The 18313-nt window shown below is 39.0% G+C and overlaps 1 long non-coding RNA gene across 1 annotated transcript; it reads left to right on the forward strand.

Moving 5' to 3' along the window:
• The first annotated feature begins 205 nt into the window (after positions 1-205).
• Positions 206-12474, forward strand: LOC128116489 (uncharacterized). The gene is made up of 2 exons (XR_008220478.1): positions 206-7579; positions 10612-12474. It is a non-coding gene; the product is annotated as an uncharacterized LOC128116489 (long non-coding RNA).
• Positions 12475-18313: the final 5839 nt, after the last annotated feature.

The following is an 18313-nucleotide window of genomic DNA, read 5'->3' on the forward strand; positions in this document are numbered from 1 at the left end:
CCAGATCAGTATGGCTCCATCATCACCATGGTCCTTAGACACCAACATGGTCTCAGGTGGGCTGAAAAGATCCCAATCATTTTCATAGCTCTAGGTGGACCCAGCCATGCCCCTCCACAGCAGCCCTGGCCCAGATGACACCCTGGTAGCCCCTGAATTCTTTCTCCCCTCCTACATTACGCTGTGCCCCAGAATAGAATGCCAATATAGCTAAAATCATTGTATACTGATTCTTAATATGGATATACTTTCCTTTTGTTCTGAATAATGTTGGGAGGAGTAATGAACATAAATATGTTCATTGTTGGACAGAAATAAAAAGAAGCAATATACATGGATCATGACTATTTCTTATATCCTCCTGGTATGGGCTAACTATATTGATTAGCTTTTGTCAACTTGATACATGCTTTTCTTTGGGGAAAAGAACAATTGAGAACATTTTTCCATGTGATTGGCCTATAGGAAAGTTGATGGGGCATTTTCTTGATTAATGGTTGATGTGGGAGGACCCAGTCCACTGTGGGTGGTGCCATCCCTGGACATGTGGTCCTCAGATGTATGAAAAGGAAGACTGAGCAAGTCAAGGAGAGCAAGTCACTAAGCAGCGTTCGTCCATGGCCTCTGCTTCAGTCCTGGACTCCTGACTCCAGTCTTGATTTCCTACCCTGATGTTCTTCAATAACAGACAATATGGGGAAGCGTAAGCCAAATAAAAAATAAATTCTTTCCTTTCCAAGTTGCTTTTGGTCATGTATTTCATCCCAGAAATACAAAACTTAACTAAGACATTGACTGATGGGACTTAACACCTTAAAATTCTATCTCAAATGTCACTTTTGGTTTTTTTGGCAAACCTGAAGAGAAAAGAGAGATGAGAGTCAAGGAGTATCAGCATTGGCTACTCTTAGACATTATCTAGATAAGAAGCAGCTCAGATATGGGTTTAACTTTCTCATTGTTGAATGAGTGGCTTGTCTTCCAGGTTTGGCTTGAAGGCACTGCTTCTTGTTACAGCTCTTCTGAATCCAGGTTCATTACTGATTGTCTGAACTTTCAGGACCCATGTTTTCACACTGCTTCCAACCTTACTGGTGAGAGTGCTGGAAAGCCTGAGGAGGCTATAACTTCTAGCCTTCCCAGTCAAACTCAGTTCCAGCACAGCAGTTATGGAACAGGATGTCAATATGGATGTAGATCAGCCACCAGAATGGCAGATTAGTGTCAGAGTTAACTTATGAACATGTATAGAGGAAGAAGCACCTGTCATAAGCACTAAGAGTGTTCCATTGTTTCCTTTGCATCGACTGTGAAGAAGTTGCCATAACCAATGAGCATCGCCGTGGGGATGGGGAGTCGCTTAAGTTTATTAAGCTGAATGAGAGTAGGATGTCATATTTCTGTTTTAAATTATAGCTCTAATGAGCAAGTGAACAATTAACTGAACCAGGAGCACTGATATTCAGACACCATTTTAATATATGATGCTCATATAATCTATAATGCCATCTGAATGGGCTGCATGCACTGAAATACTGACTCTATTTCCCTACCCTATTCCATATCAATCAAACTTCTAAACTAGAAACAGCACATGCACAGAATTATCAGCTTATAGTTCATCTGCCACAATGTGAAGACTTCCATACAATCACCACCCAAGTCAGAATGTAGACCATTGTGAACAACTGCTCATCTCTCTGTGTCCTCTCCAATTTCATCCCTTTCCTTCCTCAAATGCAACAACAGTTCAGACTTTTCATATCTGTTTTGCCTGACTTTAAACTCTCTATAAATGGAAACATTACATAGTACTTTTATTTCCTGCTTTTTTTTTCAAACATATTATTTATGAGATTCATTTATGGTATTGGTGGAAGAAATCTGCCAGCCAATCTGCCTTCATTCTTTCAGGCTTGCTGTTACAGCGAGTGAGGCAACTTTCTATGTACTTTACAGCTTTGGCAGTCAGAACATCAGCTCCTGTACTTGAAAGCCAGGAATGCCATGAGATCAATGACTCTCCAGCAGATATCAGGGATGTATGGGGGTTTACATGTATATGTTCCAGCTCTTAACTGCTGGTTGGGTGACTCTAAGGCGTATAGTTTATGCTGGTCTTGAGAAATTCCCAGTGGAATTAGTTCTACTCACAATGGTGATTATAGGCTGCCTTTTCTGCCTAGTCTCATTTCTCAATTCCTCCAGGAATATTTGCTAGAGATACCTTCTATATAAATCAACTGGACCTGTATTTTTATCTCTGGATCTGTTTCTGGGAGCTTAATATAATACAGGTAAGGTTGAATTTTTTTTGTGTGCTATATTACTGTTACAGTAATCAATACATCTTATTTACATATTATCAAAAACTTACCTGGTACACATACCTCCACCTTTGAGGTGGTTTGAATGAGAATTACCCCTGTAGGCTCATATATTTGAATGCTTGGTTATTAGGGAGTGGTGCTACTTGACAGGGATTAGGAGGTGTGGCCTTCTTGAAGTAGATGTGGCCTTGTTGGAGGAAGTGTGTCACTGGGGTTGGGCTTTGGATTTTCAAATGCTCAAGTCATTCCCAGTGTCTCTCTTTACCTGCTGCCTGTGGATACAGATGCAGAACTCTCAGCTCCTCCAGTACCATGTCTGCCTGCATGCCACCATGCTCCCCACCATGATGACAATGGCCTAAACTTCTGAACTGTAAGCAAGCCTCAATTAAATGCTTCTTTTATAAGAGTTGCCTTGGTCATGGTGTCTCTTTACAGCAATAGAACATTGACTAATACAGCCTTCATACAGAATATATGTACCATGAACAGAAATGTGGTGTACATATGGCACTAAAGCTTACTGTGGTAAAGCTTCAGATGGAATAAGAAGTAGTTCTGTGATTGTCTCTAGCTGTCAAGTATCGAAAAATTGTATAGTGGCCCAAAGTATGAGTTCCAAATAAAGAAGTTGATTTGGACCATGCATCTGTCTGGTTTAGTGTCAAAACAAAGGCTTGCTAACAAGTGAGTCATGTACTTATACCTAGGAATTCATTTTCCTTAAAGAGTCTGTCATGCCATACACTACATACACCAATATATTAAGTCATAAAATATGGAAGAAGAAATAGTAACACATTTTTCCTGCTAGGATTGAAGTGGTATCGGTTTAGTTTGAGAGTGAGAAAAGTTTTGCATTTCAAAAATGTATTTTTCTGATCTCAAAATATTCTTTCTTAAGGTCCCATTTGTTAAGTTGGAGGTTTTAAAAATATATCATTCTTGTTGCAAATTTAATTTATAAGAAAAGTTGCTTTAACTTTCAGTATCATCCTCATTGAAACGAGTCTTTCTATGAAATTGGTACTTTCTCATTTGCTTATCTATATGGAAAGATATTTGCTTGCTGATAGATATAAGATGATTTCCATCTCATATTGTCTGGGCCTTTGAGTCTTTCCTTAAAGATAAAGTTAAACTAGAAATGATAGGTTTAATTGTTTTTGTTTTTGTTTTTTTCCCCCATATTTTATTTAGGGTCTGTTGGTATTTGCAGCAGCATGCAGGTAAAACTCCCCACATCAATTTGTATATCTTTCCACTCGTTTTATTTATTTATTTATTTATTTTTAACTTGTTATAGGTTCTTTGTGGATTTCACATCATGCATCCCGATCCCACTCATCTCCTCATCCCCTCACTTCTTCCCTCTGCTCTCGTAACCTCCCCTCAAAAAACAAAATTTAATAGTAAAACAAAAACAAAAGCCAATAACAATAATAAAACAAAATGAAATAAAATAAAACCCAAACCCCCAAACAAAAAAACAAAAAATCAAACACCAACAACAACAACAAAATCTTGGAGTGAAAGCTGTAGTTTGGACCAGTGAGTCACACAGTTTACCCTTCAGTCCATACATCTTTACTTGTAGGTGTTCATTGCAAGGAATCACTGATCTGGTTTGATGCCCCTGGCTTCTGCTACACTATCAATACTGAGCCCTTACTAGGACTCCTCTTGGATATCCTGTTGTTGCCTTGAGTCATGGAGGTTCTGTAGCTTTGGATCTGCAGGTCTGGCACCTTATCAGACTCTGGCAGTTCATAGATGAGGGGGGTGTTGGGGTGGGCTATCTTGTGGTTCCAGTTCTAGGCCTGGGTGGTAGCTGGGTTGGTCAGCCTGCCAGCTTTCCCTCATGCACACCGCCCAGGTGGGTTCTCCAGTACAGTCCACTAGCTCACTCAATGTAGCAGATAACAAGGAGCAAGGCTAGTTCTCCTGCTGTCAAGCCCTTGGGTCTGACTTGCCTGCACTCACATCACCAGGCAGGGCCAGCTCTATTGTTTTGGCCAGAGGAGGTGCAGGGCCTGCTTTCTGAATTGCTAACCTTGGTGAGGGTAGGGCTTCTTCTGTTCTCATGTCCCTGAGTCTGGCTCTCCCACAGGCAGCAAGGAGTAGGGTGAAGGGCATAATTCCCTCACCCTTGCCACCCCATCACATAGGAGAGAGGGGGTAGAGGAAGATCTCCTGCTCTCATGCCCATAGGCCTGGCTCGCCTGTGATCCTGCCAACAGGATTAGCTCTACTGTGCTGCCTAAGTGAGGTCCAGGGCCCACTCTTGAATGCTGCAGTTGGTGAGGGGCAGGATCAGCTTTCCCACTCTCTTGATCCCGGGACCAGCTTTTCCTGCCTGCAGTAGGTAGCAAGGGGCAAGGGGCAAGGAGGTTATCTCTCCCCCACCCATGCCACCACATGACAGACGGTGGGGCTAGCTCTCCCACTCTCATGTCGTCAGGGCCTACTTACCCGCATCTCCACCAGCAGGGACAGCTTGTTGTAATACTAGTTCATAATAGTTCAATTATGTAAAGAGTTGTTGCATTTGTTTATGTTGCATTTGTTTAATTATGAAAAGATGTGTTGCCGTTTTGCCTTGCCTGCCTAAAGTACCTGACTGGTCTAATAAAGAGCTGAGCAGCCAATAGCTAGGCAGAGAAAGGATAGGTGGGGCTGGCAGGCAGGAAGAATAAACAGAGAAGGAATTTGGGCTCTGGAGGAAAGGAGAAGAGAAGGAGAAGGAGATGGGGATGCCAGGGGCCAGTCACTGAACCACCCAGCCAGCCAGCTAGCCAGCCATAGAGAAAGCAGGAAAGTAAGACAAGGAAAGAAAGGTAAAAAGCCCTGGGGCAAAACATAGATAAAGAGAAACAGGAGAATTAAAGTTAGAAAAGCTAGCTAGAAACAGGTCTAAGATGATGCTGGGCATTTGTGACAAAGAATAAAAAGTCTCTGTCTGTATTTGGGATCTGGGTGGTGGACCTCTAAAAGGAAAAAAGCCAATTACATTTTGGCACACCAAAGTAGGGTCTGAGTTTCCTCCTTGGGCTTGATAAAGCTGAACAAACAAACAAACAAACAAACAAACAAATGAACAAAAAATGGCATGTTAAGTAGAAACAGCAAGCTAAGTAAAAACACCTGCCATAGTGTGGGTACCCACTTCCTAGAGCTAGGTAGGTTGAATGTAGTTCCTGGCCAAACACAACTCTGAGTTGAATGCAGCTCAGGATGGGGCTGCAGGCTTAGGCTTGGCTTTCACAACCTGAGAAGGGGGCAGAGTCAGCCACCAGAATCTTGGCAGAGGATCCAGCTGTGGCTTAGGAGTTGAAGTCTGGCTCATCAGAAAAGTCTTCAAACATGCAGTAAAGACAGATCCAGATGGTAAAAAAAACCTCTAAACAGGTTACAGTGTGCTTTGAAATGTATATAGGCTTAAGAAAGTAAAGAAAATGGGTATAGACAGTCATAGAAAAAATAGTTTATAAGTAATCAGGTCTTTAAAGAAAGAGTAAAGTAATCTAAAAGAGTAAATCACATACAGATGGGAAATATACAGAGTGTGGATCCTGTATGGTGTTGTGCTGTCTTTGAATTTTTTGAGTGCTGATGAATGAATAACAGCTGCTGAGAAACACTGTATTGCAAACAGGACTGCTAAATTGAACCAACCTAGATACTTTAGGAATATATTAACTTTAAAAAAGTCAAAAATATGTTATGTAGAAGAAGAGGTTTTGCTTATGTTTCCACAGCAAAGGAGAGGTTGTGGATTCCTTCAAGGTTGATAGAGATCAGGTTTGATCTGGGGAGAAGCCCTGAAATCTTGACTACAGATACCAAGAAATAAACCAAGAAAAAGCTACAAGATAGGTGATGTATATACTGACCCCTCTACTATGGGAACAGCTCTGAGATTGGATGAAATTCCAATTTTCCCAGGGTCCCCTGGGGATGTCTTTGCCCAAAGATAACAGGAAGCAGTCTAGAGAACACTATGCTCACATTCCCAATAGGTTGGGTGGGTGGTTTTTGGTTATTCAGTGGGTTGTGGATGTTTGTTATCACTTAGGAGGAATATAGGATAAAATGACAACTACTAGCCTCAAATATTTTGTTATTTTACATTGATATGGATTTTAGTATATTGATTCAAATTTAGTTATTTTTGTTATACTGTATATATGTTTCTACTCTTATTTGGGATATAATGCTTATGCAGTTCATTTAAAAATGAAATGTACAATTAAGAAATGCAGGTTAATGGTTAGTCATCCATAAAAATCAAACTTGTAGCCATATTAGATATGTTTTCAAAGTTAACATATTTTAGATATATAGGTGATTTTAAAATACTTCAGAGACCTATTTCATTTAAGATGTTTAGTAACCTGAGGCTTTTCATGAAAGTGAAACATGTCTGCTCCTGGCAGCACTAGTTTAATTCAGAGAAGATAATGGACATCAAAGAAACTCCATAAGGAGCAACATTCCCACATCCCTCAGTGGTAACAGGAGCCACAGACATCAATCAATACAGAGCCCCACTGGCTGCACCAGAGCCACAGATCAAGTCATGGCCCTTGACAGCAGCCCCGGGCACAGACATCACCATGACACTGTATGACAAGCAGGCCATCTACATCAGGATGTTCCTCCCACCCTTCCCTCTTCAGATCTACCTCTTTCCACAGCATATCAATCATTCTGCCTTTCTCTCTCCCATTTCCTCACCTGTTCACCATAATGGTGCCTGACTGCCCTGCACCAGAGGCCTGGAAGCACTGAACTGCTCCTGGATGATTTCTTCTCTCTAGAGACCTGGAGTGGAAGTGTGTATCGACTCATTTTCTTTTTTTACAACCTGATTTTACCTTCTTCATTGATGACAACTTTATGGTGTCCCTTGAAAGCACTGTGGATCATATGCAATCATCAAAGAGATTGTCAAAACAAAGTTATCAGGTGCTGCATTAATTTGGGGACCCCAGCATGAGGAGTCTGAGTGGAACAAGTTATTTGATGGTGTCAACAAATATGAATCACCCCACAGAGTTTTGAAAGAAGGGTGCTGATGTTTTTCACTTCTACATGAGGCATTTCTTGTGTATGGATTTCCAGGGTGCAATAGGAGGGAGACACTGTGAGTAGGTGGCCTGGTATCATTGGTTGAGCAAAGCTCTCCAGAGAAGGAAAGAGTATCATAGACCATGTAGATCACAAAGAATGGACAAAGGGAATCTCATGTGAGTACCAACAATAGTTTCTGTACATGTAACAGTTCCAATGCCATCAACAGTCATATAGAATATTACATATATATAAGCTAGTAATATATATTATATAGTATATATAGCAATTATATATATATATTATATTATATTATGCTACTTATTTCATATTATAATATGCCTGCTTATTTCTGAATAATGAACATCTCAGGATCTAAGAGTCAAAGAACTATTGTACTCACAAGAATATGTCTGACAAAACAAAATTTTCAATAGCTGGGCTTCGCATGATGTGAGGTAATTTTAAATTTGGTAGAAAACACATAAGAACTATATATTACATGTACTTAGAAGTGTTTACCAAAAGTATAACTTCTTCCCAGAGGTAGTATAGTATGCTAATTGTGCAGAGTTCCTTTTGTATTCAAATCCCCAACAATCTGATCTGTAATGGAAGTTGTCAGTCTAGAGAAAGAAGCCAATTTAAAATGCATTAATAGGAAAAACAACAGCTGTTATAAATAGTGCTTCATATGCCTTTTGAGTATGGTTATAAATTGCTCCTGAGACTGAAGGAAATTGGGAATACATCAGAGTTTCATAACACACCCAGGCAAATTTCAAGTCAATTCAGTTTTGCAGCCATACATCAATGCTCAGTGACCAATACTTCTAGATTTATTGAAGGGCCAACATAACATCAAATGCTCACAGTACATGTTGGAACTTCTACCATTATTAGAAAGTCAGTACCACAAATTAACTTTTTATTTTATAGATCCTTTGCTTTATTTAGCATGTACAGATAAGCTGTGTTTAACTTCCATAATTAAAAACATAATCATGATGAATGTGCTCAGAGGAGAAAGAAAATACAGCCATGAGCTACAAAATTTTTGTTCTTAATGAGAGGTGTGGAATTGTGATCTAAGAATTTAATGAACTAGAATCCTGTCTTAAAATGAGGGTTTGACTAAACAGACTTCGTTATCTATTTTATACCAAGAATCTTTAATTTGTTGTGGACTATAGTGAAGTAGAATGTCAGATATGACAGTTATCAAAGTTCACTTCTTAGATCTCTATCTACAGAAATCGTAGTTGACTGATGCCATTGACTACTGTCCCAGGGAATATGTGCCTTAGTAATAGGGCTGTATTTCTTGCTAAGCTTCTTGTAGCCAATGACTGAGCCTAGAAAAGGAAGTCCATTATAGCAAAACGGTAGAATCCTGCCATTGTTGCCTTTGAATAGGGGTGCCCCACTAGCTTGGCTGAATCCTTCCTGGAGCTCTGGTGCTGTTTGTGTTTCCTCCTTGCTTAGCTTTGCTTATTCTCTTTCTATGGAAATCACAAGCTGAAGTCTCCCTTGCCTTTTCATGTTCCCATTTCAAATAAATCTCTCACATGCATAATCTCATATTGCAAAGTGCTTCCAACTGGACCTTAATGAGCACAAGTAATAAAGAGAATGGCCCAATAAAGCATGGTGAGGATATGGAGCAAGCTCACTTAGCAACTTTCCAGGAATGAAGATGCCATTGTGAGCAGAATCCCTGGCACAAGTTGGTGGCCCAATTGTTAAATGTTTCATCAGGGGTAACTTGGGAAAACATTCCAATGAGAGGGATCCGATTGCAAGTGTGATGACTCAGATATTTAAGTGATGTAAACCAGAAGGCATTGTTTACCCAGCAGGATTGTTATTGTTATCTTGTTTAGTATTAAGTTGTATTTCCATCCTGCAGATGGGTAAGGAAAAACTTAGTTGTTAAAAGCCAGACATAGGAACTGGCACCCTTATTTGGTAGCTTGCTTACCTTCTTAGCAGATGAGCAGCCACAGCTGCAGAGAAGATAAGGATGTGATTGAGTTCTGCAATGGTGATGTGATGGAGTAAGGACTCTGGAGACATTTGAATGCTCAGGACTGAAAAATGATCTGCTTCGCTAATAAATTCAGGGTTCTCTATTGGACACCTGGGACCCAGAAACAGTGTAGGAGATTTAACTGGATAATCCTAAGGCAGCTGGCTTTTCAGATGCTCTGGTTTCCATAGAATTGGAGAAAATAGTTCACCTTTGTTAGAAGACTGAAGTAGCCTTACTCAGTAAGATAATAAATATCCCATCAGGAGCCCTTTTTAGTCCCTTCCCTGCCTCCAGGCTAGCTAAAGTTAATTCCACGCATATCTTAACAAAGAAGCCTGGGGAGGGAGAGATTATAGACTGAAGACCTTCTAAGACTTAGTCATAAGGTATTGTCAGGAGTATTCCTGAAGCCGTGAAGAGGCAATTTTCATCACAGAATGCTGGCACGCCCTTCTGAACGTTCATAGCTACAAAGGCAACACTCTGAAAGAGTGGGATACCATTATTTAGGGCACAATATACATTAAATCAGACACATCCCTAGAGTTCTGAATCCTCAAAAAGTAGAATGTATGAGTCTAGGAACAAAGGATTAAGTAAGAGCGGTCATACTTAATCATTCCATCATTCCCAATGACATATTGAGAGACTTTGTGCTTTCTGTTCCCCAAACTCTACATTTACAAGATTGGAAGTTTTGTTTTCTGAAGGTGGATTGTTCTTGACAGGAGACACAGCCAGGTACCCACTAAAACAATTATCAGTGTTTTTATATATTTTGGACATTGTATGTCTTGAAACTGGGGGAAATGTCACTATGGCAGAAGTCAACAACTCTCATTGGGGAGAGGATGTAGGACACTTTCATACAGTGAGATAGGAATGAACAAGTGTGGGACTCAGTAGGTCCATGTGGACTTTCTGCCACCCCCTTCACGGCCGTGGCTTCACTGCAAGAGTGAATAAACAAACACAGTGCACTACTAAGTGCACAGACATACCATAGAGGAATCTTTGGATCATACCAACAGGTGAGCCATCTGAATGGAACAATAGGAGGGAGGGAAGTTTGGAAAGTGAGTGGAGGAGGTGAGAACCAGCTGGGGCTGTGCAAATAAACACGACGATGTGTCTCTAGACCATTCCACTAACTCTCTCTTCTATGTTTCTCCTCAGGAAGGAAGTCCCACAGGAATAAAAGGGGAGCTCTCCTGGAGACTTCACTGGAGAAGTAGATCTGTACCACATGATGAGTGCTACACTTATGCAGCTGGAGGAATCACTGATGAGCTCTCCTGCTGTAGGGAGTGTGCCTGGAAGATGGTTCCTGCTGTTGGCTATGACAGGGGTTTAAGGCTGGCTCATTCTAGTCAGATATGACATAAGTTATTTGGATGACATTTGACATATTAAAATATGTATTATTCATAAGAAAAATTGTTTTCATTCTTTAATATTTTTATGATATAAAAACATAGGTTTTAGCTATAGAGATGAAGCTGTGGAAATTATCAAGAACTGTGTGAAATATTCTATTTCTCACAACTTAAGGAATAAGCAATGATGGAAATATCTTTTCCTTACTGCTTAAATTTGTAAAACTTACATTAGTTAATTTAGTGCTGAAAAGCATGCCGGGATACGAGCAAGCTTATGTAACATTTTACATAGATTAATTATTGAAAAATTTGGAGAAGATAATTTCTTTTATTTATGCAAGCGTTATTTTACTTCTTTAGGTTGTGTGTGTGTGTGTGTGTGTGTGTGTGTGTGTGTGTGTACTTAGATATGCATTGCATATGCCAATGGTCAACATTGAATGTCGTCAGCTATTGCTTTTCATTTTCTTTTTTGAGACAGGCTCTGTTATTGAACTTGGAACTCAACATTTTGGTTGGCCTGACGAGCCGTGAGCCTCAGGGTAGGTCCCTGTCTTTTCCTCAGCACAGAGTTTCTGTGTTTGTGCTGCTATGCCTGGCTTTTGGATGGGTATGGGAATTTGAACTCATGTCCTCATCCCACTGCACAGCAAGCACTCTACCCACTGAGCCACATCCCAAGTCCCTTGCTGTTTGTAAATTATATTTCTTTTAACCCAACCACCTCATAGATGGAAAATTTTCATAATTGCCTAAGTAAAAGGATATAGAAACAAACAGACATAAACTGGTTAATACTGATTGAGTGTTCATTATGCCAAACACTGTACTAAGGATTTTGCATTTAATAAGTCATTTAATCTCCATATTCTTAGCCATAGATAATTGGTTATTTCATTTTGAAGTTGAAAAAAAAATTAGTGGAGAGTAGTAGAAATGAAAATGAACGATATATTCTGGCTCTAGTTTTCATTCTCTCAACCATAACATGCATTATTTTTGATAAATTGAAGTACAAACTCACAGCTATTGTCCTGAGTAGCTAAAACTAGTTAGCCTAGAGTCCTCTTGCAGGAAATCTTCAATCGAGGAATGACATAGTTCATATTGTCCTGTGGACATGTCTGTGGGGGATTGTATTGGTTAGTTATTGGTGTGGGTAGTACCATCCCTAGGTAGGTAGTTCTGAGTTGTATATGAAAGTCACCTTAGGATAAGCTGGACTGTGAATTAGCTAACAATCAGTGTCCTCCACGGTTCCTGCTATACTTCTCAGACTATGAAGTGAAGTTTTTTGTTGGAGGCAATACTGTGTGGAATAGCAAGTAGGCCTGCCTTCAAGCTCCTGCCTTGAGTTCCTCTCTAGACTTCCATCAGTGATAAAGCTGTGGTCTGCAATTGTAAGCTGGAATAAACCCTTTCCTCCATTAAGCTGCTTCTAGTGAGAGTGTTTTTATCACTGCAGCAGAATGAAACTAGAGTAATTATTTAGCAATAATTCTGACAACCCAAATCCCTTGCTATGTAATACCTAATTGAAAAACTACCCTAGCTGAAACTGTAATATAGTAAAACTTGAAATGATCTGATATGAAGCTTTTAATCTGGTGTCATGTCATATTAATGTTTTACTGATTAAACACTGATGCTTTTGAATGCGGGTGATGTCCGAAGGTTACTGAAGATACTCACACGTGACCTGTGTAATGTCTTTGGATGGGTTTGACAGATACTTCAGATATAAAGACCAACTGTAGAGAGGGAGGGGCTTGAGAGAAAGTCATTGGTTGATGACTTGCAAACCTATGTGTACTATTGAACCATTTAATGAAATGGAGACCATCTCAGTGCATTTGAAGGAATCACAAATCTAGTTGGATGTGGCTTTAAGAAATCAGTTGATTAGACAGTTGAATATATTGATGTGGCTAGAAAGGAAAGATTCTGATGAGGAATGACGTTTTGTTTCAGAAGTAGCAGCTGTGATTTCAGGCAAGATAGGGCATGATTTAGCTACCAGTGGGTTATAGGTAACCTCAGTAAACACTGTTTCTTTGGCATATTACTAGTGGGATCCTGGCCAGCAAAGTGAGTGTTCAGCGGAAATGGGGAATTATAAAAACACACATATACATATATGTGCACACACAGCAATACTTTAAGGAGAGGTCACACATGGTAGAGGGAGCCAGAGGAGTTGGAGACAGTGAGGGAGGAGTGGAAATAATATGAATATACAAGTAGGGAATCCTCAATTTTTCTTTTTCAATGCAGGTGATACCCTGAAGACAAAGTTTGGCTCTTGTAAATTGAGGGAGTTTGTGAGGCTAAGAGGAGAAATTATAGAAACACAAGAATGCTTATGAATATGATGGAAAAGACAAAACCGATGCTTAGGTTTTCCGGGTTAACTGGGTAGGGTAGGGTCTAGAATGCTAATGCGAGAGTGGGGTTTCAGACAGGTAGAGACATGTGTTGACACGTTTCTTAGAGGGCAAAGAGGATAGGAATGGGCAAACTGCATATGCAGGCCTCAACGTTTGGAATAAAGAAGGAGAAGCTGTCCCACCAGAGGCTTTATGTCAGTGACTCATAGGTGCCAGGAGCGAGAATTTTAATGATATAAGATATTTGAAGTTACCTGTCAATTATAGTAGAACATTAAAGAGATCAGTAGAGTGAATGCATTTTAAGACTACTGAGACAGTAACTAGTGGGTGATTTAGAGACCAAACTGCAGCACCCTCTGCAACAGGTGGTTTTTATTCGTTTTTGTTTTTCATAAAGGGAATGGAATACAGTGGTTAGCAACATTCCCCAAACAGAATGCTATGCTCCTTTATTTGACCCATCTGTGTTTAATCAAAGAAGCTTGGCTGGGGACCTCAAAAATTACATGTGATCATTTCTAAATAATGAATTCAGCCGAAGTATTAAAATGAAATAGCTTAAAATTTAAGGTAAGCTTGGGTGGGGTGTCAGGTGACCTTGATTGGAATCTGAGCACTGCTTTTAATTATATGTATAGTATTTTGCAAATTAATCACTTCTCAGTGTCTCTAGTGCCTCATCTGTGAAAGGTGATTAAGTGGATCAATGAAGGAAAATCTTAAGAGTAGTGTTTGTACATCCTGGGTGCTTGAAAGACATGGGACCATGTCCAGAGCCTCAGAGAAAATGAAGGGACTCGTAAGTGAGGCACTTGGCTTCACAGGCTGTACTTAAAAAAACTTTTCTGGATGTTTCAGACAGCTCAGTGTTAGCTACAATTTTAAAACTTATGAATGTCATTTAAAGAGGTTATGACTTTTGTAAGTGTGCTCTCATTTTTTTTGTTTGCTCACTAAAAGTCAATAAAGAGTAAGTACTTCATAAAGCATGGTTTTGCAAGGCTGTCCCTGGATGATGGAGTGGGTTGACATTTTTATAATGTACTGCATATGGATCCCACTTGACAATGTGGTATTTAAACTCTGGTACTTGTGAGTTGGGATATTATCTCTGTCGGCACAAAACAAAATCTCCTCGGAAAGTAAAGTAGCCATTTGCATGAGGAAAAATGGTACACACAGGAAAAAGAGATTTTTTTTTTTGTCTTTCAAGCTAATGTGCCTTAATGAAGGCTCTCAGGCTTTAAACCAAATCTATAAAATAATGACATTATGATAAAAAATTGTTCTATTATTTTGTTTGCTAACAATATAGATCTCTCTAGGGAATTATCCCTAGTTCCTCCTACTTGTATGGTAAAAGTCACATAGTGAATTAAAGAACAAGAAAGATTAATTTCATTTTCTTCATTTATGAAGTACAATTCAAACATACAAAAACTTAAAAAAGTGAATTCCATAACAAGTAGAAAATATCATACTAAAATTCTCTCTAGAACAGACAAAGCTTATAAAAATAGATAAATGTCCTCTAAATGGTTTTGTTTTATATAATGTTTATGTCCATAAGAAAGATAGAATTGGGTCCTATTTAGTTATATTTCATGATTTCCAGGACATATTTCTCTCTTTATAGGAACATAAAATAATAAAATAGTTTATAGCCGGGTCCTTTTTTATAGCTCCAAAATTCAATCAGATAGAATATCTGTTATAATAGATTACAGATATTAATTTATTTCCAAAATAACTTCCTACCTACTCTCCTCTATTTTAACTGACATTGGCTGATTACTCAACCAACTAGGGTCTACACTTCATTCACTCTTCCTGAACCTCCTTCCCAGTCTTACTGGTATGCATACTATCTGTGTTTGGACTGAGAACACTGAATCCTAAGACCTTGGGGTTGGGGGATACCCAGAGAATGAAGGAGCTATTCTCTTGGGAGAGTCTTCTCTGGACATCTAATTATTGTCGAGGGCTGAAAGTTCTGTCTTTTAATATTTTTAAACAAAATATTTAATTTCCTTGATTTAATTGTGATAACCTACCATTAATTTGCTGGGTAGAAAGTATGCTCTCCACCAGCACATAAATATTTTAATTTTTTGTTATATTGTCACAATAGAGATTTCTGGCTGAAGCACTGAATTTTTTCCTTTTGCACTTATTGATGGCATTTATCTCTTTACAGGAAGCCATTTTCTGACTTTGGATGAACTGTCAATTATATTTCTTTCATCTTTATTTTTTTTTAATCTTTAAAAATACCTATAAAGAAAATGCACTTCCTTAGGTTGTAATGATTTATTTTATTGTGTATTAGAAACAATAATTTAAAATATACCTTTTGCACCAGAGATTAGGGTTATTAACAATTTCACATCAGTAATTTGAATCTAATAAAATATCCAATTCAAAACCATTTAGTGCTTAGAGTTTTTGACTTCATATTTAATTTCAAGCATGCCTCTTCCACCAAACCTGCTCCTATCATGATGAAACCCAGGATTAAACACACAGTTTTTATCACAGCTACCAAGAAGCAGGGATTTAGCTAACTCTTGGTGCCATGCCCGGTATGTGGCAAGTTCACGAAAATCAACATTGTTATTACTGTCATAATACCAATAATTTTAAGGAAGAACAACCTACAATTTAAAAATAAAAGTGAATCAACATTGAAGGGATTCCTGCTGCCAAGATTCGTGTACAATACAATACTTTAAAAATGGCTTTTCGAAACTGTAAATTATGGCAAGTTGTCTTTTGGAGAAACAATGGGATAAAAGACAATGTTTCTGAGGTTATTTTCAGGTAAATATGGATAAAACCGAATATGTTACCATTAAAATTTGCTGTATGTATAATAAAAAAGGAAATTCTGTCATTGTCTGTACTTATTATCATTATGGGTCATTATGGATTAATCTTGTGACTATCTTAACTGTTGTTTTTCTGTGACTGTAAATGTAGCTTATCAAATTTTTCTTTGCATATAGTAGACTTATAAGTATTTTACAGAGTGAAGCGTGTGAAATATTTTACATTTATGGGCAAATATTTATATTTTAATTCCATCTAGGAATCTTACACCTTTTCTTATAGAATGATATAAACATTTGTTATGTAGAGTGATATAAAACACAGTGCTCAGCACTGTTTCTACTGACCTCAGAAACTTTATCTCAAGAATAAAGTAAATCTAAGAGGTACAATTGTCTTCCCACTTCACTAAATCTTACTCTCACTTCCTGTTCCATTCCATTTCCTCTCCCATGAAGCTTTGTTTCACATCCTGAATCAGCCCCATTCAGGAGGCCTGAGAAACACACAACAGTATTACAGAGGCTGTGGTTGATATATTGTGCACCCCAATAAACTTATCTGGGGGTCAGAGAACAGAACAGCCATAATATTAAACATAGAGGTTAGGCAGTGGTAGCACACGACTTTAATCCTAGCATTCCAGAGGCAGAGATCCATCTGGATCTCTGTGAGTTCAAAGCCACACTGCAAACAGCCAGGCATGGTGACTCACGCCTTTAATCCCAGGAAGTGATGGCAGAGAGCAGAAAGGTATATATGGCGTGAGGACCAGGAACTAGAGCCTGTTAAGGTTTTAGGCTTTTGAGCATCAGTTCAGCTGAGAGCCATCTGGATGAGGACACAGAGGCTTCCAGTCTGAGGAAGCAGGATCAGCTGAGGAATTCTGAGGTGAGGTGGCTGTGGCTTGTTCTGCTTCTCTGATCTTCCAGCATTCACCCCAATACCTGGCTCCAGGTTGGTTTTTATTAATAAGACCTTTTAAGATACGTGCTACAAGAGGTCTTTATAACCATTCAAATGTTCTGTATTTCTCATATTCCTTAAATGTACTCCCCTCTCAGGGGAACTTCCTTTACTTTTTCTTTACTTTTCCTCTTAGAGGTTGTTACAGCTCGAATTCAATAGCTCCAAGCTGTACCAAATTGTGTAAAGAACATTTCATGGATTCCTGAATTTGTCCTTTTATCATAATTTACTAAGAATCCCTGAGGTAGAGTGCTCAGGGGTATATATAAGAAAAGTACAAAGTCATACAAGCGCGGAAATGTCACAGTGAAAGCTGTTATGTAGCTAGAGTTTTCCTGCCTGACCCACAGTCAGGGCAAACCTCTCTCACCTGTCAGTCCCACAGCCACTCAGACCAAGTAAACACAGAGACTTATATTGGTTACAAACTGTATGGCCGTGGTAGGCTTCTTGCTAACTGTTCTTACAGCTTAAATTAATCCATTTCTATAAATTTATACCTTGCCACATGGCTCGTGGCTTACCGGCATCTTCACATGCTGTTTCTCATCATGGCGGCTGGCAGTGTCTCTCTGACTCAGCCTTCCACTTCCCAGCTTTATTCTCCTCCTTGTCCCGCCTATACTTCCTGCCTGGCCACTGGCCAATCAGTGATTTATTTATTGATCAATCAGCAACACACTTGACATACAGACCATCCCACAGCACTTCCCCCCCCCTTTTTTTTTCAAAAAGGAAGGTTTTAACCTTAACAAAGTAAAATTACATATAATTTGGGAATCTGGGCGTAGCTTCTCTTACTACTTCCTGCTGGAGGAGGGCGCTGTATCTTACGGGGACACAAAGAAAATTTTAGGATTATAGAATAGTCCATGAGGCTGTATTGTCTGAGCCAGTTGCCTTCAAACCATTCTGGATATTGGATCATCTGGGCCATGGTGTCATCGGAGACCTTTCAGGGGGTCTTGGCTGGTCAAACCTGATGTATCTTAATCTGGAACAAATCCATGGCCTCTGGCTTTCTGTGGGAACAAAACCAGAGTCTCCTTTCCAAAGCAACATATCCTTATATACAAATTTTGAAGTCAAGGTACCTTTAAAATATACATTTTGGCATAACTCAACAGTTTTTACAATCAAATGTTTTTCTGCAGTTAAAAATCCCAAAGACAACACAATCCAGATTATCTGTGTAATATTTATCTTTACGTGGCTTATTTTTTATATTAATTTTACTGTCTCTTTAAAGACTTTATTTTTTAAAACTATGTATTTGTTTCTATAACTGTATATATCACCTTTTTTGTCTCT

Source organism: Peromyscus californicus, unplaced genomic scaffold, assembly GCF_007827085.1.
Source record: "Peromyscus californicus insignis strain IS unplaced genomic scaffold, ASM782708v3 Scaffold_20__1_contigs__length_68692818, whole genome shotgun sequence".
Classification (NCBI taxonomy): Eukaryota; Metazoa; Chordata; class Mammalia; order Rodentia; family Cricetidae; genus Peromyscus; species Peromyscus californicus.